Genomic DNA, 20685 nt, shown 5'->3' on the forward strand with positions numbered 1-20685 from the left:
CCGATAGAGTTTCACATTAATCAGTTGTTGGCAAATTGGCATTTAATTGCAGACAGATTGATGTACCAGAAGAAAAAGAAAAACACTGCTTTTTTATCTCTTCGATCCGGCAATTATTGTCATTAACGCTTTACTCAATCAACAGAGATGTGCTTTAAGATTGGTCCTGGCTACAGACAGTGTAGTCTAGTGGGATATATTTATCTTTGTGGCACATTTACCAGTTTCCTTCCACACAGCGTACACTTTTGTTTTTCTTCATTTTCCGCCCTCAACTTACATATGGAAATCCTGAATGCAAGGTGAAGAGCATTATGCAGATGCGGGTTCGTCTCAGTGTTCAGTCGTGCCATTGAAAGTTTAACGTCCTCAAAGTAACCGAGGCAATTGTCTCACTCACTCCCGTGCGAGCGAAGTTTCTCAGACGGTTGTTAAAAGAATGCGCCATGCATAATGCATTGGAATGGATGCAAGACAGTCTCCTCTGTGTTTTATGGTGGAAGATGTAATGGATGTGCCAGGTCTCCTGAAAGGACTCTCCGCTGCATGTGATCAATATGAGGCCATGTTCATTCTAAGTCACGTCTGTCTCAGGGCTCCACAGAGGACGGCGACGTTTGGCTTTGTCACCAGCGTGAGGTGAACATTGTGTGCCTGATGTGCTGACTTGGCTCCATCTCTGGAATAAGTTAAAGGAAACCAATGGAGTGGGTGTGAAACATTATGCAAATCGGCTCCTTGCTTTGTGCGATACACACACATACTTTTGATACACAAAGGAAAGTATAGTGGAGTGTGTGTGGCCGTGCGTACGCCTATGCATTAGGGGCGGGCCCTCATTTATCAACCGTGCGTACGGCAAATTATGGGTGCACGCCGAAATTACCGACATTTTCGGCATTTACCATTTCCGACAAAGCTTGAAATTGAACTTGAGTAGGACAAAAAGTCACGTCTGGTCGGGAGCTGTCGTACGCTTTGTCCTCGGCTGTTTTTCTGTCGTAGCCTACACAAGCGGAGCAGCATTGTCTGAACTGCTGACACGCTGTCACAGGCATCTAAACATATGTTTTCACTCCTAAAATGTTAATATAAAACGGTATGTGTATATACATGTAAAAAAAAAAAAGAGAGATTTACAACTTTACAAGTAATTAAAACCGCGCAATTAAAAACAATATAACATGTTTACAATAACATGTTTACAATGTTTACATGTTTACAATGTATTAGTTTGTGCTATAATCAAACAGTGCTTTACTGGCCTTGTTATGCGAGCGCACTTGTGAGATGATTTGGGAGCGCATGCATGCGGTGATACATCACTGTGATATTATTAAAAAAAGGCATAAATGGACTGCACGCCTTTATTTCCAAGTGACAATGACAAGCATACAGCTTGCCTATTTGCAATTGTAGCATGCAGGCTATAGGCGTAAGGGGCTTAATCATTCAACATTTAAATAAGTGCTTTGACAGTTCAGATAAAAGCTAGATCATTTTCGGGGGTCGGGAGGACGGGACCGCGGCGGGCGTCGCCAACACATACCAGCACAAATGCAAGTGGCAAGCCTTAATTCATGCATTATGTTTATGATTCGTTCATCAATGATCAAATCACTACATAAACGTTGATTATGACTGCCTTGACGACATGATAGCCTATCTCTCATGCAGGCATATCACTCACCCACAGGACTTATCACAGCAGTCTTAACGCCTTCGCCGTGCACTGTGCACGCATGATTAAAATTAATATAGGACAGCCAAACGTATTCCATTCATGGCGATGCGATGTCAATGTGTCATGTAGGTGCGTGCGTGCGTGGACATGACAGCAAGGCAAGCGAGGTGAGAGGGAAACAGACAGGGTAGGCCTACAACTTTATTTAATTCATGCAGGTGTTCGTTCTTTATTTATTTAACAACACACTAGTTGGGATTGCAAGTTGCGTGTGCGTGCGTGTGTGTGTGTGTGTGTGTGTGTGTGTGTGTGTATGAGAGTCGGAGAGGGGGGTGAGGCGGGCAGCAAGGCACGGGAGAACCTTTTTTTCCCCATGTAACCAGGGTTTCCAGGACGTATTGCATGTATTCATGTCGCAAAAACGAGGGAGAGGCGTTTATAAATGCCGTGGCGACGTGGGTGTACTACGAAACCTGCACTCGAATCTGTGGCAGATTTGACACTCAATTGATAAATGAGGGCCTAAGGGTGTGTATGCTTGTGGCGGCTGTGGCACAGGAGGTAGAGCAGGTCGTCCAATGATCCGTGGGTCGGCGGCTCGAATCCCGGCTCGTGTCCACATGTTGAAGTGTCCTTGGGCAAGGCACTGAACCCCACATTGCCTCCAATGAGTCGGTCGGTGCCTCGCAACGTAGCTTGCTACCATGAATGTGGGAAGTGAGTACGCTGGCTGTTGTTGAATGGGTGAAGTGACTGTTCGCCGCTTCACCTGCCAATGTATTAATGAATGGCAAGCTCTTTGAGTAAGCACTCGCATAGAAAAGAGCTATAAAAATGCCATCCATTATTATTATTACAATTATTATTACTAGTCCTTGCCTGTTGTGAGATATTGCCCCCCCCATAAATATCTTTAATTGCCGCTCATTTTAACTTGTATAATATAATATATATATATATATATATTGAATAAAAACAGCACTATAACATGAAAGTATTCATACAAATGCATGGTAGGGAAATATGTTCATGGCAAGGACCGCAACATTTATTAGCCCACAGACCCCCATTTGTAAAGTATGAAGGGCCGGCCAAGGCCCCCAGTTTGACATGCACCACAGAAACTATGGACAGTCGCACAGATACTCCCAAATTTATTTTGTGAGTCGCACAGATTAAGTTGTACGTAGGTGCATTTGCGTCCAAAATGTGCCCAATTCTGAGCTCTGGCTTGAGAAAACTCATGGCTTTGGCGACCTGTGATGTTGTGAGGTTGTAGATTAGCTGTTATCGCCGGAACGCATGCTTTATCTCCCCAAAAGCATGCTTTTGCAACAAACGTTTGTAAATGTAATTGCTTTGGGCTCTCCACGACATGTGAATGAAATTTGGGGTGGATTGGACTTGTGATTTGTGTCATTTTTTTGTAATACAGTCCCCTCCCACTAACTTTGGATTACAGCCGATGGATGCGTCATGACCCAAGGAATCCAGGGAAAGTGACATTTTGATTTTACGACCTACGGTTCAAGAGTTATAAGGCAAAATGTAAAGTGGGCTGTTATAGCGCCACCATGAGGCCGACTGATGTAATTAATTACATTAATTTTAATAATTATTATGAACCTCCCCTCAAAGTGTTGTGACTGTAGCTCCGACGGCTTGTGTACCTTTTCCCATGTAAGTGGATGGGTAATTTGAATGCACTAATAAATTAATTATTAATCATGAATGTGTCAAATCGAAAAAAAGGGAAAAAAGGACCTCCATATTATTATGGTCAATGCCTGTGTGAAAAGTGGGAGTGATTGGTGCAGGCAGTGAGGAGCTATGGAAGTGTTTCTGACACACACACACACACACACACACACACACACACACACACACACACACATTCAGACATTCAGACAGACATTATTATAGTATGATGATGATGATGTGTGAGACTGTGAGGGCTGGATCATCATGGTCTTCTAGGTCTAGGAGGTAATAACAGATGTTGGAATTCACTTTGGTTGAGCATACAGAGAGGTCTCATTAAAGCAATAAGCCACAAGAGGTCTCAGGCTACCGTTTTTTTATTTTATAATGGCTGAGAGGCTTAGTGAGTTGGTTATTGGTTGTTTATATGTGTGTATATATATATATGTGTATATATATATATATATATATATATATATATATATATATATATATATATCAGAGCGACTGTATATCACATAGGGACAAAAACACAATGTTATCTGCTAACCTGTGATGAATGTCATCATTCTGCCTGTTTGTGTCCCTTTGAGATTGGGTTTCACCTCATGTGATTGGCCAATGGATTGGTTCTATCTCGAGCTGCTGGATTCATCGGGACCGTTTTTTTGGTCCTCGTTCATCTGAACTCGGGTCCACATCTTGACAAGCAATCGGCGAACACAGAGATCTGTTATCCAGGGGGCCAGGGCCTCCTATTGATGCAGTGCTCCAATGTGGTGCATTCAGCCCGATACAGATACTCACCACTTTGTACGAGACAATTTGTCTTTTAAGCAGTGGTGGAAAGTATTGTACTTTTTTTTTTTACTTTGCTGGAGTATTTCAAAATGTACTTTTACTTCTACTCCACTACATCTCAGAGGCAAATATTGTACTGTTTTACTCCACTACATTTATTTTGAACCTTTAGTTTCTATAGTTACTTTGTAGATTTTGATTATTATTGTTATGATTAATAGCTCTTGATTCTTATCTAAGTACTCGGACCCTCGTCTGGTTCTGGTGTGTGACGACCCGGTTGACATTTCCATGGTTCGGACAGACGGACATACGGGCAGGCCTGCTCCGGGAGAGAGATTAACATGACACGGAGACTTGGGTCACATCAATACAATCACAAGGTTTATTGTCATACAGGATCATATATATGCTTGGATACTTCGTGTCCTACTGACGTCACTAGACATCACAATCACTGCCTGCAGCACGCGGCCTTCAGCGTGCCCCTAACAGACCTAGGGAATGTTACAGTTCAGACAGTGCACTATACATATATATAAGTACATTGCATATTCACGTACAAGTACCTGTTATCAGTACACAGCATCAGTACACAGCCTGTTGGATATTACAACAATTATTGCAAAGCATACATTATTCACTTCAGTCCTATATTTTTCGGCCATTTGAAAATAGACGATCTGCAAGCTCGCAATGTGGCGCGAAGCATTGTGAGCTTGTAGATCTACAGTTCTCAAAATATGATTTTAAACATTCTGCAAGGCTGCAAGTACTTTCTTCTTTTGGTACATTAAGAACAGTTTGATAGCAACATTGTTGTCCTTTTATACTCAAGTAAATTTTGAATTCCTGACTTTTACTTGCAATATATACAAGTAAGACACATAAAAGCGGGAAGCGAACGAAGCTGTTGTGGCAGTCTGACACACACACACACACACACACACACACACACACACACACACACACACACACACACACAATTTCAGTTTTGGCCAGCTTCTATAGTTAGTGCTCACTTCGCTCGCAACAACATTGCAGTATTGATACTTTTTTCCACCAATGCTTTTAACCCTAGAAGACTAAACACGGGTGATTTTCACCCTGATGATTATATTTTTGAAATGTTCATAATGTTGTTGATGTGTGAGGTGGGTGTGCCTTTACACCTTCACGATGCTAAGTGACATCATAGACATCACATCCCTGTTTTTTTCTTTTCTACAGGCAGGTGTTTGGGTGAATTTCACCCGTGTTAAACTTTAGAGAAAAAATCCCATACACCCACAATGGACTTTTTTCGTTCTTCAGGCTATAACCGGGTGGGGCATGCATTCCCAACTTCCTTCGTTTAGTTCTCGAACAGATCGGTGTCTAGTAATAACCCATGCTGGAAATGGACCTGATTTACCAGGCCTTGAATTGAAATCTGGGCAGGCATCAGTATACCCACGGGGTCCTGCAGGGGTCCCCTGGAACAACATATTTTCAGATGGGGGTCAGCGGCCAATTACATATATTTTTTGGGGTCCTTGACATGAAATAGTTTGAGAACGACTGATATAGAAACATAGGTTTTTCCGAAAACTGTCATGATTTATAGAAGACATTTTGTAGAATCTGGTCTCAGTTCGGTAAACCGCACACGTTCCCACATGCACATATCAACCTAGTAAACACAGGTATTGCTGTGTCCCAGCCTCTCTCTCTCTCCATTTTATTCGTCTTGTTCTCATCTATCTTGGCGGTCTATGGCCAGCCTGACTAATATCCCAGTGCATCGCGCAGCCTTGTTTAAATTCTGAGGGGCCAGCCACAGCATATGGTGCTTCCAGGGGGAAGATGAGAAATGTGCTGTTGCCCGGAACAGAGAGAGAGAGAGAGAGAGAGAGAGAGAGAGAGACTGTTGCTGTTATGTTTCAGTTTGTTAATTTATTTTCATTGTTACTGTATTGCTAGTTGTTCATTATTGTTGGGATGTTTGTTGTCTCTGTGTGCGCAGAGAATTGTTGTCTCTGTGTGCGCAATGTTGACTTTTGTATGTGCTTTGGCAATGTGGAACATATTTATGCCAATAAAGCCTTTTTAAATTGAATTGAGAGACATGCAGCGTGAGAAAACAAGGCACAGGCGGAGATGGATGGATGGAATTATAGTTTTTATATTTTGTTTTTGAAGGCTGCTAGCCCCTCCAATGCATGGCGTTTGAAGATTACGTCATATGGCAGCCAAGTGCAGGGATTTTTAGCCCCTCTTATATATATATATTCAGCTATAGTGTCGTTTTTGTCCAAACACAAACATTAAATGCTGTCTAATCTAATCTAACTTGCACCAAGTGTGTGTGTGCGTGCAAATGTGCGTACGCACGTACTGTACGTACGTCTGTTCAAATCCAGTATACCACGCATACCATACACATACGTCCAGCCGACCACAGTACTTTCTTACATACATACATGTATACATACATACGTTACCTGTTACCCAAACAATATTGAAACATATTGTAATTACGTCATCATCGACCATATCGTATTTTCTTTTTGGATATGTAATTTTCCTAGAGAACGTTAAATGGTTTGGGGGAGTATGTATGTTTCATCTGAAACTAGCGAGATACACACAACTATAGGTCATACATAGCTTTGTGTACTATAGTCCCCTCCCAACTTCAAAGTTATCTTAATTACGTCAACAACTAAAAAGATTCCTTTTAACCATCAACAGAATGTCATTATTTCGTCCAGGAGGTTTTCAGAAGTTACTTATATTATTTTAAAAAGATTTAAGTAAAACAAAACCTGTTTTAAACAAAACAATTGTATTATAATGTATATTGACGTCGGATTTCTTTAAAGATGTATTTGTTGTTTTATTATTTGGTACTCGACAGAGTGCAGTTATTATGATTATTATTATATTAAATATTATGATCTCCGGCTGTGTTTTGCATCCTCTCTTGCTGCATGTTTCCCTCTGTTAGCGCCTTAGCGGGCAACGCCACCATTATATGCTTTGGCTCCAGGCCCTCTGCATTTAAACAACACCACATACTGCGTGATGCAGCAAGACGTGATGCCTGGACAGAGAGAGAGAGAGAGAGAGGAGAGAGAGAGAGAGATATGCAGCTTGGACACTCTAGCAAAGGATCTGCTATAAGTTGATGTGTGTGCAAACATTTCCGAAGTAATGACGCCAAGGATTTGCAAGGTTGATGTGTGGTCAAACAATCAAAGTAATGGCAAATGTTGTGCGTGCATGGCGCGAGGTTCAATAAAACAAGCCTTTTGAAAATGCTCAGCAAATTGCAAACAGAGACACTGCCCTTGGTGCGGAAATAACAGCACTATATGCACTTTAAATCTTTTAAGGGAGGAAAACATCTAAGAAGCCAAGGAGGTGTTTTGTTTATGCAGTCTGTATCTCTGTGTGTGTGTGTGTGTGTGGTGTGTGCGCATGTGCATGTACGTGTGCACGTGCGTGTGCTTGAGATGACTTGAGATGTCGCGAAGGGGAGGGGGGGTAATGTCTCCAGTTCTCAAGGACATTTCTAGTTTGGACACTCTAGTTTGGACACACATAAAAACACAAGAAATGTAATGTACAGTATAATGCATGCATGTGTAGCCCCCAGCCAAGGGACCCAGTCCACAACGACCCTGCCAATCGGGCTCAGCCCTATTGGCACGACAGGTTGTGCGTTGATCTGGCGAGTGGGAGGCCCGGGTTCAATCCCCGCTTCGGTGCAATGCTACACATGCATCGGTAGTCTGTCCTGTGTGTAACCTCGCATCACCTGCAGGTGCGGAGATTCTCTCTCTCTCTCTCTCTCTCTCTCTCTCTCTCATGCATCCTGCTTGTTTGTTTCCTTCTAATGAGTCTACATAGAGTTGCACTATCAATGCCTTTGGTGCAAGAATGACACAGCTTGTCCCGTGTACTGGTGGCTTTTATTTGCGCTCTCATTTGCAAACAATCTCAAACGTAAAACTGCATGAAATTAAGCATAAATACATACACATAAGCAAATGGAACAAACAGCATAAACACGACATGACGTAAACTTACAGATAAATGCAAAACAAAACACACCTCGCTGGCTGCACACAAAGGGAATGAGGAAGTCCATATTGGCCGACAAACAGAACACAACTGGAATAGAATCAAGACATCAGTCAACATATAAACATGAAGAAGACAAGAAACCTGAAGTGACGTATTCACATATTACATTAGTTAAACAACAAGTACAGTACCTTGTTCCATCCCGCGACACGCTCAAACAGTATGCTCCTTAATGAGCGGAAGTGTATCAGTGTAACACGCTTGTGTCTTGCTGTGCAACTATACATCTCATGAAGAGTTCCAGCTTGACCAATTAGAGTGATAGATAGATAAATAGATAGATAGATAGATAGATAGATAGATAGATAGATAGATAGATAGATAGATAGATAGATATTATAGCAGTGACTGACTGAAACATTGAGCGTGTGTCCGCAACTGGTTGTGGCCCCCATCAAGTGACCTTTTGACCAATGCGGCCCTCGCCCCAAGTTGAGTTCGACACCCCTGAATTAGACCTTCCGGTAAAATACAGTACATACATGACTAACTCAAGTTCATAACAAATAAATTATATAATATAAATAAGCTAAATTTATTGCAGCAGGCGGAATGCAGGATTTAACATCAGGGATAAATTGTCGGGGTCTTTGCCAAGGTTGTGCGGTAGCTTTTCATACTACATACAGTAGTCCATCAGAATCATCTGTACATAAAGCACATCACTAGGTTCACAGAAGTAATGAAGTGGGTGAAATTAGTTTTTGTGCATCGTTCCCATTGTTATTTTCCGTATAAGTAAGAAAGGATGAAGAAAAGGCATAGATCAAAGGAGATCAAACAAAGAAATATCATCATCATAGACTATATCATCATACATCAGGGGTGCCCAGACTGTTTTGACTTGAGAGCTATACTTTCAAAATGAAAATGAAAATAGTTAAATAAGTTACCTGAGGGCCTTTGGAATAGTGGTGCTGGCGTTACATATCATAAATATAAGACAAACAGACTTGGAATGCAAAATAGAGGGAACAATGGAATTAGCTTTTTTGTATAACTACTGGTTAATGCTACTGGTCTTTGTGCGCGACAACAACCCACAATGCAACATATTGCATTGTGGGTTCACAGGCCATTTTTTATGTCAATCAATCAAGTTACCTTAATTCAAGTGATGCCATTTTTTGTATTAGGCCTATATATGTTTTAGGGGCATGCCATGTGATCTACTTGCACGGCATTTGTGATCTAATGATCGCGATCTACCTTTTGGGCACCCCTGCCATATACATCATTACATTCCGGCCAATCACCTTTTGAGGGGCAGTAGCCCCTCCTATGCCCAGCTTTGTCTGTTTGGGTAGACACTAACACGATGATTGACCCCATAGAGATGATTTGATTGGCTGAACAAAGTACATATTGAGGATAAAAAGTGACGCCAAAAGTGATTGTGATGATTTGATTGGCTGAGCACGGAATGTGATGCATGATGATGACGTATGGTGATGTATGATGACACGAGCGCCCCTCACTTCACACAAGTGTGATTTTTATCTTCACTGTTTAATAAGCCAATCAAATCATCGCTATGGGGTACACACAGACACACAAAGCAGGGCTTTGTGTTGGTTGGGGCTTTGTGTGGGCTGGCGCCCCTCAAAAACTAAATACAACACATCTACATCCAGTATTTACATGGTGCCTCTGCGTGTGCTACAGCAGAGGTATTCAACTAGATTAGGCAGGTGTGCAGTTATAAAAAATGCTTGACGTCGGGGACTGTAAGAGCAATGAAAGTTAAGATATATGTGTAACTGGCTGGTTAAACTGTTTATTTGCCAATTTATTTATTTTTTGGTGCGAAAGTTGTGGATAATAGCTTCATTACTTTCAGAATGATGCAGCTTTCAGCTGCTCTCTAAATTGTTACCGCATGTAGCTTGGTAGCGCTCGCACGCACACACACACACACGCACGCACGCACGCACGCACGCACGCACACACGCACGTGCACACACACACACACACGCACACACACACACACACACACACACACACACACACACACCCCTTGAATCATGGTGCGGTGAAGCCCTCCAGTTCTCTGCACCGTGCTATTAGTCTTATTTACTTTTAATGTGACAAAGACGGAGATTGCTGCAGCATTGCTGCACACCAGCCCTTTATTACAAAAGCTGTGGCCTTGACAGTTGACACATTCTATACCCGCTCTCTCTCTCTCTCTCTCTCTCTCTCTCTCTCTCTCTCTCTCTCTATCTCTCTCTCGCACACACACACAGACGAGCAAATCATCTATCCTTGACCTTTCAGTTGCTGAGAAGATACATTGTGTTAGCACCACAAATGACCTCTGGAAAGTGCCCTGTATGCACACACCCGCGCCCGCACATACACACGCACACATGCACCCGCATGCACACGCACGCACGCACGCACCCGCATGCACACGCACGCACGCACACACGCGCACACACACACACACACACACACACACACACACACACACACAGTGACAAACACACACACACACACACGCACACACACAGTGACAAACACACACACACACACACACACACACACACACACACACACACACACACACACACAGTGACAAACACACACACACACACACACACACACACACACACACACACACACACACACACGCCACACACACACACACACACACACACACACACACACACACACACACACACACACACACACACACACACACACACACACACACACACAGTGACAAACACACACACACACACACACACACACACACACACACACACACACACACACACACACACACACACACACAGAGAGAAACACAGTTCCTTCAATAATGCACTTCAAAGTGGCAACTCTGAGTCAACAAATGGAAGCGGTATAATTGGTAAGCGTTAGGGTGGCCTCTGTTTATTGTCTGTCACAGAGCCACTGGGGGAGGGGGGGGGGGGTGCTGTTTACTGTTGGCAACGCCAACACAGCCACTTGGAGGTGTTGGGGGGACGGGGACTCCATAATGGAATGTCGGGAGCAGAGAACCGGGTCGGTGAAATGCTGGTACGGTATAGACTATACGTATAACGTATGTACTGTTACTGTATGTTGTCTGGAGGTGAGCTAGCAGAGAGCACACACCATGAGATCCATGTGAGGTGTTAACAATTCCAGTGCGCCGTTTTTTGTTGTTGTTTTTTTGCAGAATAAAAGCGCTAGAGTGCCCAGCAGATGACGCAGATTTTACTCTAAAAAGCCCTACCATAATGCTGCACTGAGATTCATAACTAACTTACCTTTAAAAGCGCTAGAGTGCCCAGCAGATGACACAGATTTAACTCACCTTTCAGAACACATCATTGTTCGTTGTATGCTGCATTTGGTTGGTTCTCATTGACTTCGCACAGGCTGCATCGTTGGTATATTTTCATTTACAAAGCCATTCTTGGTGATTTGCACCCTTATTCACCTTTGGAGGTGATTTCCTCCAAAATTTATTTGGTAAAAAATGGTCTGGCTATGGTGTGTATAGTACCAGCCTTCTGAGGGGGTCAAAAGTGTTTCGCTTTCTTTTGCCCCTGGTCGTGCAATGACCTGCAAGCCAGACTAAAATTGGCCTTGAAAGTTCCCTTGAGAAGTTTCAAAAGGATCATCTTAAATGTACAGTCCAACACCTGTGCATGTTCGGATGTGTACTAGCCTTCACATATGGCCATATTTTTATATAAATTTTTTGGTTCCCGTCCATAATGTAATTTGTGTGCAAAATTTCTTGTACCTGCTTATTGTCAGTGTACCATTTTGGAGTATTGTCGTATATATTGTATGGGTTTCTGGAGGAATTGTCATGGATTTATTATTGGCTGTTGGATAACTTCACATACGATGTAGCTTTGAAGTGTCTGCCGCTTGGCCAGTTCCAACTTGAAAAAGAGACGCAGTCTCAATGTGTTTATACTGGTTAAATAAAGGTTAAATAAATGGGCAGCTCGGCCAGGAGAGGACACGGACTGCACTCACTCACTCTTGCAAAGGCCCATACGGTATGTGGGTACCCTTGAAGAAAATGCTCCTAAAGATGCTTGTCACGTTCAGGCAACCAGGCCCTAACATTTTTAAGGATGATGACGGGAACACACACGCACCCGCACACACCCACATCCACATCCGCATGCACGCAGGCACGCACGCACGCTCCCTCAGGACTTGTTATCACATCGCCTGACGGAAATATCTTCCCCCGTCCAGTAAATCCTCATAAATGCATAAACCAATCTCTATTAAAGGTCTTGTGAGGTGTTGAGGGTGCATCTGATGAAGTGTCGCCTCAAGGTTTTGTCTAATAGCATTTTGCCTGCTTCATGATCTAGCCCATCAGGACCTGGAACGCGTCTGTGTCACCATAGCCTCGGTACCAGGCTTTCATTTTTGTTGGTGCAAAAATTGAAAGCCTGGAGGAACGCATTGGCCGCTCTGGTCTAAAATTGGGAGTCAACCCTTCCGGGTGGGCGTCGCTCCAAATGATGTGACGTAGCGCTGCACTAGGGGGGAGAGGAGGGGCCGGGGGTGACGGACAGATCGATGAGATCCAATCAGGGCGTGCGCAAATCTCAGCCGCGACCCGCCCCTCTAGACCAGAAACCTAATACGTTAGCTCAGGCTAGTGTCACCATAGCTTTTTACCACTTTTAAAAGCATTATTTTAAACTTCAGCTGTTGAAAAATAGCAGTTCTACAAGCTCATCGCGCGCCACTTCGTGCCACGCTACAAGCTTGTAGATCTGCTATTGTTAAAAATCATGAGAACGTGTGAACATTTTATATATTATTTAACAGCAAATGTGTTCATCTTTGCTTCACGGAGGGGGGGTCCCGGGAACAACATATTTTCAGATGGGAGACGGCGGCCAATTTCACATAATTTCCGGGGACTTTGGCATGACATAGTATATGAGAACCACTGAAAACTGTCAGGATTTAGAAGACATTGGTAGAATATCTGGTCTCAGATCTCAGTGGGCTAGAGGCCACTGATACTGTCCCAGTGTGACACCAGCTCGGGGATGTGTGTTGTTGTGCGTGCTAAGCAGCAGACTGCATTAAGGTGCCGTCTTTGCCGGACTGCTGGACTGGCGCTGACCTCCACGCTATGGCTGCTTCGACATGTATCGCATCACGACGAGGACCGCAGCGCGAAGCTGTGTTCAGTGCGAGACATGAGGGCAGACAGCGTGGAGGCTAACGCCAGTCCAGCCCATGGAACCTCTCGCTGAAGCTGCTACATTCGAGCACCGGAGTGAGCTCCTTTAGTGGGGCTAATATTAGTCCTGAAACATGATTGTGAACAAGCCATGTGAATTGTGAACCATGGCTAGTATCAGGGCTGGACTGACCACAGGATGTACCGCAAATTCCCGGTGGGCCGCGACCGTAGGGGGCCGCCATGATAAATTATATATTTTTTGGACAGGCAGGTCGGCCAATAGGCGGCAGGCCACCAGGAAAGGTCCGGGCGTGCTGCCATTCTGCCAGTGCCATCATGATAATTTCACTGTACCTGTATCAGTGAGTGACAAATAAATCCTCTACAAAGGGTTGTGTAGTTGTGTGTTGGTTTGTATCATTTATGTTGTTCTGTAAAAGTGGTGGTATTAGGGGCTTGTTTGTTTGTATGTGCCTCGACGGAGCGGGCGGTAGAGTTTCTGCACGCTGGTTGTGGTGGGCCGGTCTGGGCCAAATTCACGTGAAAATGACCAGGCCGAATTTTTGCCCCAGTCCAGCCCTGGCTAGTATAGGAGTTACCAGCTAGCGCCCCTCAAAAACAAGAGGCATAAACAACATCTAGTGGCTAGCACCCAGAATCTAGTGGCTAGCGCCCAGCCGCTAGCCTGTGATTAATTGATTATAAGGCCTCTAATTAGATTAAGATTTTTAATCACGTCCCAGCCCTATTATTTATTTTTATTTTATTTAGTTATTAGAGTAGAGCTTAACAATAATGTCATCTATCTCATCATCTTAAAGAAACATCTCAAAATGATGTGAGGACATAAAACCCAAAGTTTATATTGTTGATGCTATTCTCATTTGTTATTATTCAAATAAAACTGAGTTATTGCAGACTTATTACAAATCAAAACATTAGCCTAAATTAATGATCATACATGAGAGCTCTGTGCTGAAAATAGGAGGTTTTTAAATATAATATCGAAAATCGTATTGAATCGAATCGTGACCTTAACATCAAAAGTTGAATCAAATCGTGGATGGAGGGGAATAAAATAAAAGCTTATAAATATTAAGGAATAAAATAAACTTTGGGCTTATCAAGCCCAGCTGTTATCGAACATAGCGGCCCATGACGTCATGTTTAAACAATCAAGACAAGAGGCGAATATGTGAAAATATGTCGGCCTGAAGGTGTATTGATACCTGCCAAACAGCGCTGCCCGGGTAAACTAAATTACGCTTTTAAAGTGATGGTACACACACATTAAAGGAGAATTCCATACTAAAAGGCTTTCTTACCTTTCTTTGTAGTTGTTACGTCCCCATCAAAGAGGTCCAGGTGTTATTTTGTGCAAAAGCTCCTTATTGGCTATTTCCCCTACCATAAGCCCTAAATGAATTGCATTGAATTGAATGGGATGTATGGGGTGTTGTGCTAATTCGCTTATTTCCATCGCTCAAAATTATATATTTTTTGTATATATCCTCTCTTCATAATGTAAATAATAACCCAAGCGGCACAGTTTACTACTTATTTCGATGGAAATAAGTGAATTAGCACAACACCCCATACATCCCATTCAATGCAATGCAATTCATTTAGGGCTTATGGTAGGGGAAATAGCCAATAAGGAGCTTTTGCAGAAAATAACACCTGGACCTCTTTGATGGGGACGTAACAACTACAAAGAAAGGTAAGAAAGCCTTTTAGTATGGAATTCTCCTTTAACCAGGTAACACTTTCTTCAAAATTATTTTCCAAAATTTAAATGCTCAATTGCCTTCCGTCTGTTAGAAAAGTACTGTATTTGAAGGCCTTAAAAGATACAACTTCTGTTCAGAATTTATTGACGTCTCCCGTCTTTCCACAAAATAATAGAACATGCTCGATATTGGGCTCGATAAAGCTAGTCAATAATAATGGATTGCATTGTATAGCGCTTTTCTATGCACTACGTGCTTACTTAAAGCGCTTACAATGGTCCATTCATTCCTATAATGGGATGTGAAGCCGTCAACGCTCTACCTCCTGAGCCACAGCCGCCCCAAAAGCCTGGTCGCTCGTTAGCAATTAAAATGAACGACCTCCATCCCTATTCTTGAGAGCATGCGTGTGAATCCATAAGGCACATAGTCTATAGACAAGTAAGACGCGCAAACGCGGGAACCGAACGCAGCTCGTAAATTGCAATAACAACAATTAGAATAAATTACGTACTTTTTTCTTTCTTTTTAGTTAGTATTTTTTTAAAGTTTTCTACTGTGTGTGTGTGTGTGTGCTACAGCTGCGCCCTCTGGTGGCGGGCGGGTGGTGTCACAGCGGGACAGACAGACACACAGACAGACAGACACACACACAGACATGATCTGCAGGGTCTCATAGTTAGTGCTCATTGCGTTCGCAATCACTGCGTTCGCAACAACAGTCGTCCAGGTTTTCACTCTACTGTACACTATATCTTCGCTGAAATCTGCTCTTTTCTGTGAAGTTGGGGTGATGGGGTTTAAGTGGTTGAAATAGTCCTCTTCAGTCAATCATTGGGAGCACTGGTAAATGGTGCTCTGGTAAATGGTGCTTTTATATAGCGCCTTTATCCAAGGCGCTTTAAAGAGATTGTGCATTACATTCACCCATTCACACACACATTCATACACCGATGGCAATGTCAAGATATACTGTTAAAGTCGGGCGAAAAGTGAAAAGCCTGTAGAACTTCAACTATTTCAGAAGGTTATGTGCCCCATCAGATAGACATAGGTCTATGGATGAAGCAACATGATGGAAGACAGACTGTTTCACATAAGGCCCAACCAGAGGGCCGATGCTGGACAGGATATATGCCATTTTGTGCTGTTTTGGCCCGAAATAGGACATTTCATCATTGTACATTTGGCATTCATATATCATCATGTTTTAACCATTTGAACGCCACCATTTAGGGATGTCAATTATTATTCTCCTCCCAATTCCCTGGGGGGAAATTCACCCCAAATATACCATGTCTCTACAATAGCATATCTAAAAGCCGATCTACAAGCTGCACAACACTGCGACACGTTGTGAGCCCTGTAACCATCTCTTCGACATGAAGAGATTAGGCGTAGACAAAAACACCCTGTAACCCATGTCCGTTTTGCTGAGAATGGAGGGTTTAAGTGGTTAATCGATATGAATGGGAAAGGGCAGTGGGTCCCAAGACCAGTGGACTTCAGAATGTTAACTAAGCGCAAACAGCTCTGTTTAGAACTTTGTCGTGCGAATAAGCAATAAGCAGTGGCAGTGGGTCACTCGATGTTCCAATTAACACCGTGCCAATCCTGATGTGTTGCTATTGAATTGTGAATCGCTATTGTCAGAGCGGGATCAATGCCCGAGCTTACTCTCAACCGGCAGAGAGAGAGGGACAGACGGACAGACACACTGGCAGAGAGAGAGAGAGAGAGAGAGAGAGAGAGAGAGAGAGAGAGAGAGAGAGAGAGAGAGAGAGAGAGAGAGAGAGAGAGAGAGAGAGAGAGAGAGAGAGAGAGAGAGAGAGAGAGAGAGAGAGAGAGAGAGAGAGAGAGAGAGAGAGAGAGAGAGAGAGAGAGAGAGAGAGAGAGAGAGAGAGAGAGAGAGAGAGAGGCCACAAGCATGGGTGAGAAGAGAATCAGGAAAATCTAAAATAAGTCCTCAGGCTCCTCACACTCGACTAAGTCTTCTTCAGAATGAAGGATGAGAGTGAGCTCTCCATGTGTCTGTGATTTGGCCCCAAAACTGACCTTTCAGCCGGGAACAAACACTTTGGTGGACACACACTGTACGACACACTTAACATTTTCACACCGCACACATTTTCCTCTGTGTTACTATAATTCACATGTGTATTATGAATGCATGTGCGCAGACAACGTGCACACTCACAAACAACGCCTTTTATGTTAATGGTGGATATTGCTTGCAGTCTCACGATAGATAATGTATCACGATACAGAGGCCACAATACGATATATATTGATATTTTTATATATCTCGATTAAACATCTGTTCAAAAATAATGTCCATGTTGCACAAATACAATAAAGCACTTTCAGGCTCACAGAGATCTTTAAATTAAAATAAATGTGTAAACATCCTAACAAAAGAAAATCTTTGAAGAAAGTTTCCACACCCCTGCCTTGTACGCTTTAAATGGCAGGGCGGCCATATATATACACCTCCTCAAAGTGACCCTCTGTGACATTTTTTTATGCTGCCGTCTATCTATCAAATTGATGGGAATAAATGGCCACTCGCCAAGCCTCGCCTATCTCCTCTCTAATTGACGTTTGATATTCTAGTGCTTGTCATTTCAGTATAGGCGGGAGCAAAATGGGGCAACCATTCTGCACCTGCAGAGCTCCCGGAAGATGAAATTGATGCGTGTGTGTGCATGTGTGTGTGTTTGTGTGTGTTAAGGGGGGGGGGGGGGGGGGAGATGGCGGGGGGATGGCGTCACTCAACCTGACGGCTCCGTAATGCGTTTTGGGTTACGGACGATCCGGAGATGTTCCCGAGCTGCATGTCAGTTAGCCAGGTGCCTCCGTCTCTCTGCGACACAGAGATTTCATTTAGCTCCTTCCATCCATCAGCATCACGCTGTCTTATTTAACCTCTGCTGTTAACGCGTGACGGGTTTTTACCGACGACGTCCATAAAGGTGTAAGTAAGTGGATCGTCTGGAGTGTGCCCCCCGATAGATAGACAGACAGACAGACAGACAGACAGACAAACAGACAGACAGACAGACAGACAGACAGACAGACAGACAGACAGACAGACAGACAGACAGACAGACATTATATATATATACAGTAGATACTGTACAAGTAAACTTGATCTTTTCAGAGACGATATTTGGCATTCCGCTTCACTGACGTGAGGGGAAAATGTCATAGCCTGTTGATTTTGCCGTTTGTCACGGCTCCGAGCGACCGTGTGGAAATTGTGTGCCGTGCATGAAATTGCTAAAACGAAGACGTTAAACTGCCATATCCACCAGAAGCCCGGGGTGTGATGCTTGCTCACTCCTCAGGCCAAGCGCTTAAACAGCCATTTACCCTCCGCAAGGATCATCAAGCAATTTTAACGCGGTAAAAATGAGCCTGAGAGTGAGAGAGCAGCTCCCGTGCCATCATGAATTGTCCATATGTGGCGTTGTTTGTTCCAACGACAGCTACATTCATCCTGGATTAAAGAGTGTTCGTGGCAAGTTCATCTGCATAATGTTGTGTGTTGGTACCGGATCATTTCTCCACCGCATTGGCCTCTAGGACTCACAGAGCTTTACAGAGCTATGATTTGTGTAAAATGCATGAAGGGCAGTGGTGGAAGAAGTACTCACATTTTGTAACGTTAGTAAAAGTACCAATGCCACAAAATATAGAAATGAAAGTTCTGTATTCACATTTTACTCGAGTGAAAAAGTACAAAAGTATTGGCATCAAATTGTACTTAAAGTAACTATATATAGGTTACATAGAGTAACAGTTGTCATTATGCAGAAAGTCCCATTTCAGGTTTCACAATGTATGAAAATCATTTGAAAATAGAAGAGCTACAAGCTCACAACAACACGCTGCAGAGTGACATGTTTTAATGTGCTATTTTTGGATGAAGAGATCTAGAGGCGTTATTAACGAACGCCCGGGGGTATTTATTTGGGACCATTAAATCAGAGCGCCCAGCGATTTGCAGCAACGGAGCACATTTAGCGACACACCAGGCGCTATCCCGGATGTAGCTGAAGTAGCTAGACGTAGCCAAAACACCCCCGAGGCGATCGACAACAACTGCTAACACACACACACACACACACACACACACACACACACATGTGCATTCACATTTCAGGCACAGGGCTGCATTTCCATGGCAACACAGTCTATAATATTCTATGTCTATGATATTTCATATATAGTGTGATGGACGAAACAATGCAAAAAAGACAAGCCAAGTTCATTTGATAAGGTGATAAGGACGTGGAGTGGCCGCCCGGGGTAAATAAGAGGGTGGGTCTCACCTACTGAACTTGCGTTGAACTGATCACAACATCGTTAAATCAATGAGTGCACAGCTCTACAATTATTTCCACGATATGCTTTACAGTGCTTGTACATGCTAGTCATTAAGCTTTGTAATCCTTTCCGTGCTGACATTCATAATGAGCTATTAAGCGGGTATACATAAATGTGTCTTCGAAAACTATATTACAATTCCTAAGTAGCCCATGGATTCTGTCAAGTTCTGTCACCATGCAGATCTATTGGAGCTCGGGTCCCAGAAGAGACATTTGATGTCTCCCCGGGACCCATGCAGACAAGTGAAAATAGCAGATCTACAAGCTCACAACCTGTTGCTTCACGCCACATTGTGAGCTTGTAGATCAGCTATTTTAGTAGGCTACTTAAACTTTTTTTTTTCTAATTCACTGAGTTTCTTCGTTGACATTTCCATGAAATTACTGAAAAGAAAATCATTGGTTTTCATTGACTTTAAAATGTTTTGAAAAACCCAGTTTAGGAACCACTGTACTAGAATGCCTGCATTAAATTATTGAGGAACCGAGGTATATGGCATCGGCATGTGTCATCTTTCTCTGTGAGGAAGAAGGGGCTTTCTGTAGGACTGCGACCCTAGTCTAATGTCACTGCTGTTGTAATCTGGGAAACCGTCGGCAAAGAAAGGGGAAAAACAGTGCCCCCTGCTTTTTTTGAGGGGCGCAAGCGCCTCCAACATCTGGCTTTCAGACATGACGCCATGTGGCAGCCAAGTCTATTCATGCTCCCCCAAAAATCAGTACGCCTCAAAAAGTCCACAGGCCCCCCGACTCGTGACGCCATGTGGCAGCAATGAAGTCTATTGCTTTTATCGTCCAGTGTTTCATATATCCTTGAGTCGCTGCCCGCACAGAATATAAAACTCTGATGCTGGCATTCAAAGCAACCAAAGGCATGGTTCGCCCATATCTTGCAAGTATGATTGAACCCTACAAACCCTCCCGCGCACTCAGATCAGCCAACGCAGGGAAGCTGGAAGTACCCTCACTAAAAACACTGGGACAGCGCTCCACACGTCCCAAAAACTTCTCCCTTCTGGCTCCAAAACTGTGGAATGCACTTCCCATTGCAGTCAGAACTGCAGC

This window comes from Protomyctophum parallelum, assembly GCF_964188405.1.
Source record: "Protomyctophum parallelum genome assembly, chromosome: 12".
Lineage (NCBI taxonomy): Eukaryota > Metazoa > Chordata > Actinopteri > Myctophiformes > Myctophidae > Protomyctophum > Protomyctophum parallelum.